Below are 12,291 nucleotides of genomic sequence, written 5' to 3'. Positions count from 1 at the left end.
TCAGACCCTTCAGACTCTTGCTCTTGCTTGACTGTTACTTTCACACGATGGTTAAAGTTTATCTCCGTAATCAGAGTTAGAAAAAAGCTGCAACGCTGATTGCCGAGGGCCTGCAGGAGGGGGGCTCAGGGGAGCCATCTTCTCCGTGTGACGTGAACGTGGGAAAACAGAGCGTTTTTACGGTGCGGGAGGGGCTGCCTCTCTGAGCAGCACAAACAGGGGGAAAGCTCAAACACCCAGGCACGAAGGAAAAAAATGCTTTGGGGATGTTTTTGGTGAGTACATAGCCATATAACAAGGTTAAAACATGCAAAAAGTGAATTTTGCATGATACAGCAACTTTAAAACTCATCACCATCTCCAACATGTCCACCAAAAACAGGCTTCCTTTGTGATTTCTCCACTTTGGAGGGTCGTCTCATGGTTAGATTGGATCATCGGGGTGTCTTCCGGTCGGTGGGAGCTGATTGACCAAACGGTGCAGTACCACCGGTGACCACATGGTGACCACACGTGTTGAGATGACAGGCACATATTTTTCATTTTCAAATGAAAATGCAAAACTTCAGAGTTTCTCTTTATCGTCACGTGCAGCGATTCAAACATTTCCTCTGCAGGAAGACTCACTTTTCTTTACAACTGTCAGAACTGTTTCATTTATTTTTTGGTTTGTTTTGTAATGGACTGTTTTCCTCCCTTTGTTGTATGTCTTGATGAAGTATTGATTAGAGGGGGCTGGCAATGAGGCATCGGTTCATCACAGTGGGAGTCATCTCCAAAATGAACCGGTGTCGATTCTCCTTGAGCGACCTCTCTTCCTCTCACCAGAATATCATATCCACGCGAGGAGGCACAGGACTGCGCCAGTAATCGTTCATCATACTATTTACTCCGGGATTGCTTGTGGATTTGCTTGAATTAGCTCCAGGGTAGTTCCCTCTCCACGGTCACGGCTCATAGCCTGTGGAGTGTTGCGAGGCTCGGCGTGAAACCTCCCCGGGTTAATTCTGCTACAACTGGAAAACTCCGACCGAGCGAGTCAAGAGGGCGACTCCACTTCTGAGCGACGGAAAGGAGCGCCACGAGGAGCGCCGCGCTCCGACAAACGCTGGCTGGAGACGGCGGGCAACCTCAATCTCACCTCCCCTCTCTCAGCTTATCCAATTAGAGGTACGTTCCCCGTAAACCCCGCTGCTTGGCGGTGCTAATTGCCTCGGCGCGCCTCCCCCCTCCTGCTACCCTCTACCTGGCAGCGCTCCACGCGCCGGTTTCTCGCTCGGCTTTCAGAGGATAAGCAGGTTGGAGGTGCTCTTCCACGCAAAACTCCGGCAAATCCTCCCGCCGGCCGTCTCATCTGATTACAGTGATTATACTAATGTCTCCACATTAATGTACTAATGATTTATCGGTGGCGAAATGGCAAAAATGTAGGTCTGCGTGCGACGGCGCGCCGAGGCCACGCTGGTCAATTAGCCAGTCAATTAAACAAGACCTTTGTGGCGTTTGTGTCCGCATTAACGCCTGGGAAGAAGAGCGCATGCTTCGCTGTAGAAACAGAAATCTGTGCAGGAACATTATTTATTATGAACATTAATTTAATGGTACAGTATGAACGATTAAAGGGCTGCTTTTCTCGCTTTAAGCCTTTTCTTATTTTATTAGTCAGAAATCAGTGAATTTCAGTTCTTCATCCATGTTAGAATCATTCAGCTTTCTGCTTTCAGACCTTGGTCGTGGCTGCTGCGTCGTCGATCCACTAAATGTTGGTTTAGTTTGTCGTTTCAGCTCCAGTTCCTGGTGGCCTTTGTTAGTTGTCTTTTTTAGGTTTAGGCGGGAAAAGTTGACGGCCCACAGTGTATTTAATCCAATTTCTAACCTGCTTTTGTTACTTTTAGCTCAGACCCACTTCCTTTTGGTTTATTCTGTCGAAATACTGACTTGTTTTTATTCCAAATTCTTGAATTACTGACATTTGATATAACTACCTGGACTTTGTGGACTCATTCATGCCATGCTCGTTGCATTTTGGAGAACATAATGTAAAGAACTTTAATGTTTTAAAGCATGACTATGTAGCTCTGAAATATAATGTACTATAAGGAAGAGCTCTGAATGTTCCTTGATGATATCGTGCTTTAAATAACCAACTCTGGACATCTTTTATCACATTTCGATTGCAGTGCTAAAGCTAACAATTGCGCCAAAATCACACACGATGTGAATATATATTTAAAAGAGACATTCTTGAGTCTAGACTCCTTTGAAAAATTTGAAATTATTGAAAGGCGGGAAAACATTGCAGGAAAAAAAAAGTTTGAATTAATTTGATTGATTTGATTAATTGAGACACGTCTTCCTTGTCTGGCCTGTTTTCGGTCTCTGGAAGAGGAAACGCTGCTCGGTGGATTGAGGTGCTCCGACAGGCAGCGAGCCGAGCCGAGCCGAGCTGAGCCGCCGGGGCTGCTGGGACAGACGCACGCCTCCTAAAAACAGCCCAAACTTAATTATTGCCGTTCGGCCTGTGGATCCCACCTGCTTATCAACACAATCGTCAGCCACTGTGACCCGACAGATAAAAAGCTCCAGGGCCTCAATTTCACTCAAATACAGTCCTGTTTCTCTAAATTGCGGCCCGAAGAAGATCTGTCCTCAGAAAGAAAGACTCATGGCGTCGGAAAACACAGTTATGGGCTAACACAGAAGCCACAAAAAAAAAGAGAGGAGAAATTAGAGCTGTAATGAGAATTAAGAGGAATTAATTTACTCTGTTTTATCTTAAAAGCTTTGAGTTTAAAACCAAAGTAGATTTTGTCTTTTTTCTTTTTTTTTAATTTAGAGATGGCAGGAGGATGGCATCAGCTTTTTGGCTGTCTTCTCATTTACTCACACACTAATGGAAGGAGACGCACACACACGCACACACACACACACACACACCTCAAGCACCGGGCTGCAATTTATAATGAGGAAGAGATTAAATTGGACTTATGAGCAAGGCAGCGCAGTGTTTCCGGCCAAGAGTGTCTCTTAAAAATGCATCAACACTTATTACATTGTGCTTAATGGGCTCCGAAGAAATTTGTCCCCTTGTCATTTTGGTCACGGCTTCCGAAAAGTGGCCATAATAGATCCAAATTAAGTCATGAGCAAGGCCTGACACACACATACACACACACACACACACACACACGCAGCCCGTGGCAGTCTCTCACCCCCTCGGTTTGACTGAAATTGCCCAGATATACGATCCGCAGGAAGCAGCAATAAGTTTTGATTTAAAAAATGATGGAGAGCCTCATCCCACCGTTAGGACTCTGATTTGAGCCGGAATCCGTCACGCCGCTCCTCCAAGAGCCAGAGCCCGACACGCCGAGTCCGCCACGCCACGGGCGACTCCAAACCTCACAAAACCAAGAAAAGGCGTCTTCACTTCACGCTGGCGGCTGCTTCCAGTCACTTTGCTGATTTTTGTTTTCGCTGTTTCGAGTTTTAAAAACCAAATTCGGAAACAAGTACAATGACGGCGGAGCGGACTTGAAGTGGTCAGCGGTCCCATTGAACAGAACTATAATTATCCTCTTGTCCATCTGGTCGTGTGGCCTCCTGTGCCAGCAGCGAACCTCCTGCTGTCCGCCGTCCGAACGCCGCCAAACACGGGCCGGCTCCTCAAATGAGGTCAAAGAGCGGGCCTGGCACGGCTTGAGAAACGGCCGGCACGTCGGCCCGGATAACTCCGGTCCCGCCGATTCATCTCTATTTGTTCGGGGGGGTGTGGGGGGGGGGGGGGGTGTGGGGGGGGGGGGGGGGGGTGTCGGTGGGAATGTTCAGAGCCACTGTGAGAACTGGAGTTGTGCAATCCCAAAGCTGGAGCTTTGTAAATGATTGAGTGTTTTTTCTTTTCTTTTCGAGCATGTTCTCTTCATGCGCTGCGCTCTCTCTCAGCGCAAACTGCCTCTTCCTCTTTTAAAAAAAAAAAATCCCACAGTTTCAAGTAGATTAAAAAAAAAAACGTATCACAACAATTTGTTGTGCGGTTCTGGAAAACTGGCTTTAAAAGAATGAAAACAGCAGCTCGTGATGGATCCTCTGGAACGGCGCAGGCCTCACGTATGCGGCGAAGACGGCTCAGGAATGTAATGAAAGGTAATAAGTGTAATTAGGTGTAATGAAAGATTTTGAGTGGCCTCGCAGTACTGCATTAAAATAATGAGAAGCCACACTGACCTTGAACCGGGGTCAGCTGCGTCTAATGAGGCCGTGTGACGGCGAGCGCGGCAGAACACCAAAGGGCAGGAGCATGATGGGGAAACAGACCGGGTTTCATTATCCCGCCGCGGTCGGTCGCAGTTATTTGACTTGATAATGAATTGATTAGCGTCCGTGAAATGAACACAACAAAGTGGCGAGGAGTGCTTATTGTACAGAGCTTATTGTGAATTAACCACGAGAAACTGTGAGAATTATGGCAGTTAATGCGACTGAAGGAGCGATTTTAATCAACACGCGTGCTTTGATTTGTATTAAATTGAAGGAAACTCACTCATACAGTCGTCCTGAGTGGTTCTGATCATTACCTGCTTTTTAAAATCACCTCCTCTCCTCCTGCCTGGCAGCTTCATCCGTTATGTGTCCAAAACGTCAATAAATATCCAGCATCGCTTCTCAGCACAGCTCCAAACTACCTCAACCAACAACCTCCACTTTTATCTGGAAACTGCTCAATATTCACTCCTGAATTAATTAAAGGAGACAAATCTGTTTGCACAGTTGCTCATTATATAGTTCTGACTGCTCTTAAAATGTTTGAAGGTCCAAAAATTTTATTTGCATCCTTCCCACGCTCCCTGTTCTCACTGTTTGTTCTCAAAAAAATTGAAAAGTTGATTCTGTATTTACACAAAACAAAACATTTTGATCGATAAATAATAAACGAGACAGAAATGAAACAATCAATCGAAGCAATCAGTCATGAAGTCAGTGACAATAATAATAACAACGGCTCAGAATGTTAAATTCTGAATATTTTCGCAACATACACAGGTTTAAGGAAGATAGAAATCTGCTGCGCAAGTAGAATAAAATCTAACAATTTTGCCAGCATGGCTCCAGAGCTATGTAAAGAAAAATCAAACAGTTGAGTCTGTTTGAGTTTGTTTATCATCACTGTGGAATTATTTCATGGAGTTTCTAACAAAACTAAAATCATTTACTTTTTTTCTGAAACAAGTACTTTTATTTTTTTGTCTTTTTGATTTAAAAAAACAAAAGAAAACAGAATGTGTCCTGCAGTTATTTTTCAATTAAATTTTGGTTTTTCTGTTTTTTTTGTGGGGAACAAATAAACAAGTCCAGTCGTTACAGAATTCGCCTTATATTTTAATTGAAAGGCTCCACAACACATCGCCATTTATCGTGACTGTCTGATCAATATATCCAAAAAAAACCCCACTGAACTGCAATAAACAGTTTCCATTCACTGTGACTGTTTGCTCTGCAAACTAGAAATGACAGAAATTTATGGAAATGAGGCGACTCAAATAGTTCCAGACAAACTGTCAACAAGGGGACGAAAAAATTCAATGGAGCCAATACCAAAGACGACAAGAGGCAGTCACTGGTCTGAAGCGAAGATGAAGATGTGGTTAAAAAGAAGAAGCGATATAGGACGTCCCAGTCTTAGAGCTCTTTTAGAAAGGAAAAATCGCAAGACCAAGACTCCAAGACTGAGTCAAGACCGAGACAAAACCAAGATCCTGAAGGGCCAATATCAAGATGAGACCAAGACCGAGACAACGCTGCCTCGAGACCAACACCGCTCTCCAACTTCAGCATCTATCTCAAAACATACGACGGTACAATAAACTACCGGGATCCTTCCTCTCCAGTGCGATCAGAACTGTTTGGGTTTTTATTATTCCTCTCATGAGTCAGCTCCGCTCTCTCATGTGACCCCGGTACTGTTTACAAACCGAAGCCTCGCGCTCAGAGCAAGCTCTCCTCCTGCGGAATAAAAAAAAAACGGAGCTTCTGTGAGGCACAGTAGTCGTGTGAAAACCCTCGAGAGGAAAAAAAAAAAACAACAACAACAACAATCTGAAGGAGTGTTTGACTGTAGCGATAAAAGACGCTGCTGGAGTTTTGATAAACGCAGGAAGACTTCCTCCGTTTCTTTCTCTTCTAGCGATGAAGTGCAGAATGAAGCAGGCGGGGTCCTGCAAACATCCTCCCACGCTCCACTGCGACTGCCACTTCTGCCTGTTTGTCACCGAACGAACGGCGTCTGACAGGAATTAGCGGCGCCGCAGCCGTTAGCTAACCGCTACACGCTCCGGCGCCATAATACATGGATTCCACGAGGAACATCCATCTGCATTATGCACGCCGCCGGCAGCAGAACACAAACAGCCACAGCTTGCAAACTGCAGCTTTGAAACGTTCCCACCGGTTCGACCGTCCCTCCGCGGCGCCGCGGCTCCTTCACCGGCGCTCCGAGCTACGTTCCTGCGAGCGGGTGCAACGGCGAACCCGACGCCGTCCACTCCCTGAAGTTGAAGACTTTATTCTCATAAAGTTTGGATGACTGCAGACACACACACAGCGCGGGGACGACAGCTCGGGCTAATCCCTCCCGCTCGGCGCCCGAGTCGCTGTTGTTCTTCTGTCAGTCAGTCATTCGCTCGGCCGCGCTGTTCAAACAATCAGCCTCCCTGTCCAAACATGCTAATCCACCTACTTCATCCTTATTCCCATGGACCGCCGCAGCACTCCGGCGTCCTCCCCAGGCACTGTCTCTCACACACACACACACACACACCAGTGTCAGTGTGGTTAGCGAGCCTCTTCTGACAAATATCCCCCGTTTTGCCTGTTCAGATGGAAAGAGTATCAGATAACACTTCTGGGAGTTGCGCGCGATGTGGATTTTGGAAATAAAATAAACAGAGCTGTTCGGTCTGCCTCATGTCTTCCCCTCTCCCACCCCGGTGATCATCCACGAGATAGATCGCAGCGGGATCTTTTACAGGAATTAACACTCCTCCTCCGGCGGTTAGCGCGTTGCTAACAGCTAACGCTGATGTTTCCGTACGAAGCCGGAGTCCTGCGACGCGACACTCCGGGTTGAGGGATCAATGCGTTTTATGAGCTTTCCGTATTGATCGCCGGGGGCATGCTGTACGTACCGTAAGATAAGAGAATCACATTCAGGAGATGGATGGAGTCGGTTACGGCGAGCCGTGTGCTGTAGCTCATTTTCAGCGAGGCGCACGGGGGTCCGGGTTCCCGCCAGCTAACAAAAACACAACTATTGATCTTCCACGTGTCCTTCTCCAGTCCGAAAGTGTTATGTGAGATCGCAGCAGAGGATTTCAATCTGGCAAACCTGAAATCTGCTCTGACCAAAATTTCACCAATACCTGAACTTAACAACCAGAGGAAGCAACACGTCAGATCTGATGACCACAAACATGGAGGACTCAGAGAGAAACTGAAAGTTGCTTTTTTTTTTGTCGTCATTTCAAATATTTTAGGATTTCTTATTAATTTTTGAGATATTCTGTGTCTACGTTGGTCGTTTTTAAAGGTTCATGTCATTGTCTTTATCGATTTTTGGTTGAGGATTGCAGCTCTCAGGAATTTCCTTTCTCTTTTTGACTGTTTAGTTTTGAATTTTCTCCATTTTTAATCTTTTTTGTCAGTTTTTACTGACAAACACTCTGTTTTGATAACTTTTATTTTAAAATATTTTCTTTAAGGGGGTTTTTATGTCTCTGAATGGTAGTGTGGTTTTAGTGTCACTGATTTGTTTTTTGTGTCTTTTTTCATGGTTTTAAGATACTGAAATGTGAACGTGGACGTTGGACACCTTTTTTTCATGAAATTTCTTGAAAGCTTTTAAGATTTTCCTGGAAACACTTGTGTTTTATCACTTTTAAAGTTTGTTGTGCACCTCTTCGTGATTGTCTTGTCTGTTTTTGTTCACTTTACATTTTCCTGCGCACGCACTGTGGTTGTATGTAGTTTTCAAGCTTTTCTTTGCTGCTTTGCTCGTTCCTTCGCTGACATTTCATGTCGTTGTTTTTGCTTTCTGCCTTCACTTTGCGCGCCTTATTACAGATCTGTGCTGTAATCCTTCCACAGCTGTTTAAGACCTTCCCTGCAGGCTGGACTTCATTTGCGATGCACACGCAGTCGTTGTTATTACACTTACATGTATGCATTTGTTTCCAGCTCTATTTTTATCAGAATGATACTTTATCTTCTGCGTGACAGAGATACCGCTCCGTGTTGTTAATTATCTCCTGTTGTTATTTTTATTATTGTTTACTCAGTCACCGTTGAGCTCCGGTGGTAGAATCCATAGATCTCCTGGTAGGCTGGTAATTTGAATGCCGGCTGGAAGTGTTGACTGTAATTTAAGTGCGCTCATGAAAACAACAACAAAAAGCTAGAGAGAGAGAACGAGGGAGAGCTTTTGTAAGCATACTGGCAGCTTATTAAAGCTACATAACAAAGTGGAGAGAGGCGGGATTAATCCACAAGGAGGAAACTCTACAGGGACGATCGCTTCATGTTCACATCTGCTGACGCCAGAAAGAAAACATGAATTTATCAGCGCCGCTCCTGAATCATAGATCACACGTGACTGTAATCCCCAATTCTTAAAAGCGGCGCGGCGCCGTCTCGCAGCCGCCGAGAGACTTCGCTTCGAAAGCCCCGCCGCGACCGTGCGTCCCGCGAGGGACGACTTGAAAGCGAGGAACAGCGGCGTCTCGCATGAGCAGAGTGTACGTGTGCAAGGATGCGAGTGTGTTTAAAGAAATATCGTGATTCTGGCGGCGAGACGCCCCGCCGTGCGAGATGCAAACGCTCGCCCGGCTACATCGGCGTGGAAGTGAAGGGTTCGGCGGCGGCGCTCGTCTTAACGTCTCGCTTGGTGGTGGGAGACGCCGGCGGCCCGAGGAGGGAATGCAGAGCCGTGAGGGAGATGGAGCCGAGGAGCCGAGGAGCCGAGGAGCCGAGGAGCCGAGCCGATATCATCAATAAAGAGCAGCCAGGTTCCTCACTGCCTGACCTTCTGGGTATAAACTGTTTTCTTTTTTTGGTTTTCAGCAGAGAATGTTTCCAGCAGGCTGGCAGCTCTGCCCGACTGAAACAGCCGTCTTATTAATGCCCAGGAAAGAGTGTCCCCGTCCCACATCGATCCTCTCAGGTGTAATTAAAAGAGCCTGTTTTGACGGCGTTTTCCCACTGATTGCCGAACGTGCGAGGCGCAGAATTACGGGTGTGCTGTTCGTTAATTAGCCGCCGGTGGAGGCTGCGTGTGATTTACTGGGAGAGGGCGGCGCGGAGATTTTCATGTCTGCAATAAAAATATCAGCTCTCCCTGGTGGAGCGTTGAGACGGCGACGCTTCAACGCTCGGCGCCGCGGATGCTGAACCTCCTGGTTCGCTGGTGCTGCTTTGGCGCTCGCCAGTTAATGAAGCAAACCTGGACGCTCATGAGCATCATTGGAAAAAGGTGTCTGTTTACTTGGAAATGGCAGAAACGCTGTGAAAACCCTGTAGTTTTTGTGCTGGGCATTGCTTTGCAGAAGAGCTTTAAATATGCCCGTAGTGTGCACGTAGTGTAGAAAAAGTTTGAAAAAGAACCTTTTCACTTGAAAATGTTGAGTAAAAGTGAAAACAACTAATATTATGACTGATGGTGAACCTGCTGATGTGGCTGGAACCAAGAACAAGTAGAAAAGAAACGTTTCATAAATTAAAAACAAAATAATTAATAAAAAATGGTTTAAAAAAAAGGACGCAATATGAAAAATATAATTAAAAAAGTAGAAATAGTTAAAACAGCTATATTGTTCCGGGGGTTGGTAGTTTTACAGTTGAGCCTGTAGCAGTGGTGCCAAACATGTTGAGCATGTTTGGCTTTTTTTTTAATTCATGACTAATTTTATTTGTTAAAAAACACCAGAAAGCAGCACTCTTTCATGACAGCAGGTAGTGAGTTAGTCAGCGAGTCAGGCAAACCTCACTGTTTTTTGTTTTTTATCCGTCCATTAATTTAGTTTTCATGCACAGAAAGAGAACGCAGCTTTCTGCATCACGTGTACTACTGGACAGTGCTCTTTAACATTCACAGACCTTGATGGGCTTCCTGATGAAGACGAGCATGACGAATTCATGGCATGAAACTATTTAATTGGCTGTAAAAACAGCGTTTAAATGATCCAACACAAAGGAGCGTTCTGCTCATTTTTAGTTTTTCAGCTTCTTGATTTTTCTGTCAAGTATTTCCGATTTTTTTTCCGACTGAACAGAAACACACAAAGATTCACCAACACCGCAACCAGAGACGTACATGACCGTACATTATGGGCTGTCTCAGTAGATGGTCAGGTCGCATGTTACCCATGAAGGGATGATTTCTTTTTGTTTGTTTGTCCTTTTGTAATTCTCCTAGAAGTAAGCAAACGTGTAGTCAGTTCCTCATTTCCATCAAATGATGTCCATCTGCACAACGATGCTGCAAAGTGACACACAATGATTTACAATGCTGCAAAATGAACCACGATGCTGAAAAATACGACGAAACGCTGCAAAACGCTGAGAAATTATATGCACTGCTGCACACTGTTGCAAAATGCAACAAAATGGTTCAAAATGTCACACACTTTGGTGAAATTAGTCAAAATTCTACAAGATGAAACGTTGCAAAAATTACAGAATGCTGCAAAGTGATGCTCAGTGCCGTTAAAAATATGTGCAACGCTTTAGATTAAGATGATGCCTCGTGATGATGCACTAAAGGAATAGTCCACAAAATCCGTCACTGTTGCTGCACATGTTTAAAAAACAAAACAAAAAAAAACTACTTTGAATTAATTTTGACCAAACCTACAACAAATTCAGTCATATTTCCTCTCTGACGTTAAAGCTGATAAGGTGAGCTGGGAAAAGACGTTCCCCTCAGCTCAGCCGCTCCGTCCTGCTGCTGGAGGAGGATGGAAACAACCTCATGTGGGCTTCAAACCTCCTGGGTCAAAGGTCAGCGCTGATGTTGGAACTCTCACACAGCCTCCCCCTCCTCGGTGTGTGTGTGTGTGTGTGTGTGTGTGTGTGTGTGTGTGTGTGTGGGTTTCGCCCTCCTGGCAGCGAGCTCTCTGACACATGGCTGTGAATATTGATGTGAGTGTAATTGCGATGTTGGCGCTCTCCGGGTTCGAGTCACGGAGCGTCGCCGGGTGAAGCTGCTCTCCTCCAGCCGGGCGGACGGACGGACGGACGGACGGACGGCTCCTCTGAGGACACAGGATCATTTCAGCCTCATGAACATGGCAATCTGCTGCTTTCTTGTTAATTACCTGGAAACAGTGGAAGAAAACCCAGGCCGCATGGTGTTCATGTCATTTCAGCCACTTTTCAATTAATGGGCTGCTTCGGGTTTATTTTTAGAGCTTTCTCACCGACAGGCCAGACGCCCCCAAAAACACATTTCACTTAAAAACACTGCAAATCTGATGTTTGTAAAGCTGAAAAGATATTTGCTTCGCATCACCCTGAGGGAAAAAGGTTTTGAAAACAAGAATTAACAACAGTAAACAGTGATAGTGGCGATTTTCTTCATCATACAATGAAAAGTCTATGAAATCACACAATCATAGATTTTTTTTATCAAGAAAAAACGTGATTTCCTTTTTCAAAGCTCAAAGTTTCAAATAAAATGGCACAAAACTTTGTAATTTGTCTTCATCAAGCAGTTTTTTCATTGGCTACTTACATATAAATTTTCATTTTGCATTAATTACATAATCATCTAATCAGTTTTTAGTAATTTTAATAATTATCTTGTTAACACACATGCACATTTTTATACAATAACAATAAAGATTAACGCATTAATCCTTCACAACTTTATTTTTTCTCTTTTTTTTTCCAAATTGAAATTTCCAAAACATTTTGTCTGTTTTTTTTTGTTTGTTTGTTTGTTTTTGTTTTGAATCTATATAATTTTAATGCATAAATCCTGCAATTCGATAAGCACTGCATCTCCTAAAATCTTACTTTTATCTCAGTTAGATTTTTTTTAAAGAGGTAATGGTCATCAGCTTTCTATTTTAAATGTAACCAGTTGAAATGAATAATTTGAAGCAATGTTTTCATTCATATTCAGTTATTTTAAAGACACATGAAGGTGCTTTGATTAGGAGTAACTTTATCTTATATTTGAAAAAAAAAATTGCACATGTTAACCCTAAATCATGGGTGCCAAAGACTGATAGACTAAAGGAC

Source organism: Salarias fasciatus, chromosome 15, assembly GCF_902148845.1.
Source record: "Salarias fasciatus chromosome 15, fSalaFa1.1, whole genome shotgun sequence".
NCBI lineage: Eukaryota > Metazoa > Chordata > Actinopteri > Blenniiformes > Blenniidae > Salarias > Salarias fasciatus.
The sequence above is the reverse complement of the archived record's forward strand: the minus strand, read 5'-3'. Positions refer to the sequence as shown.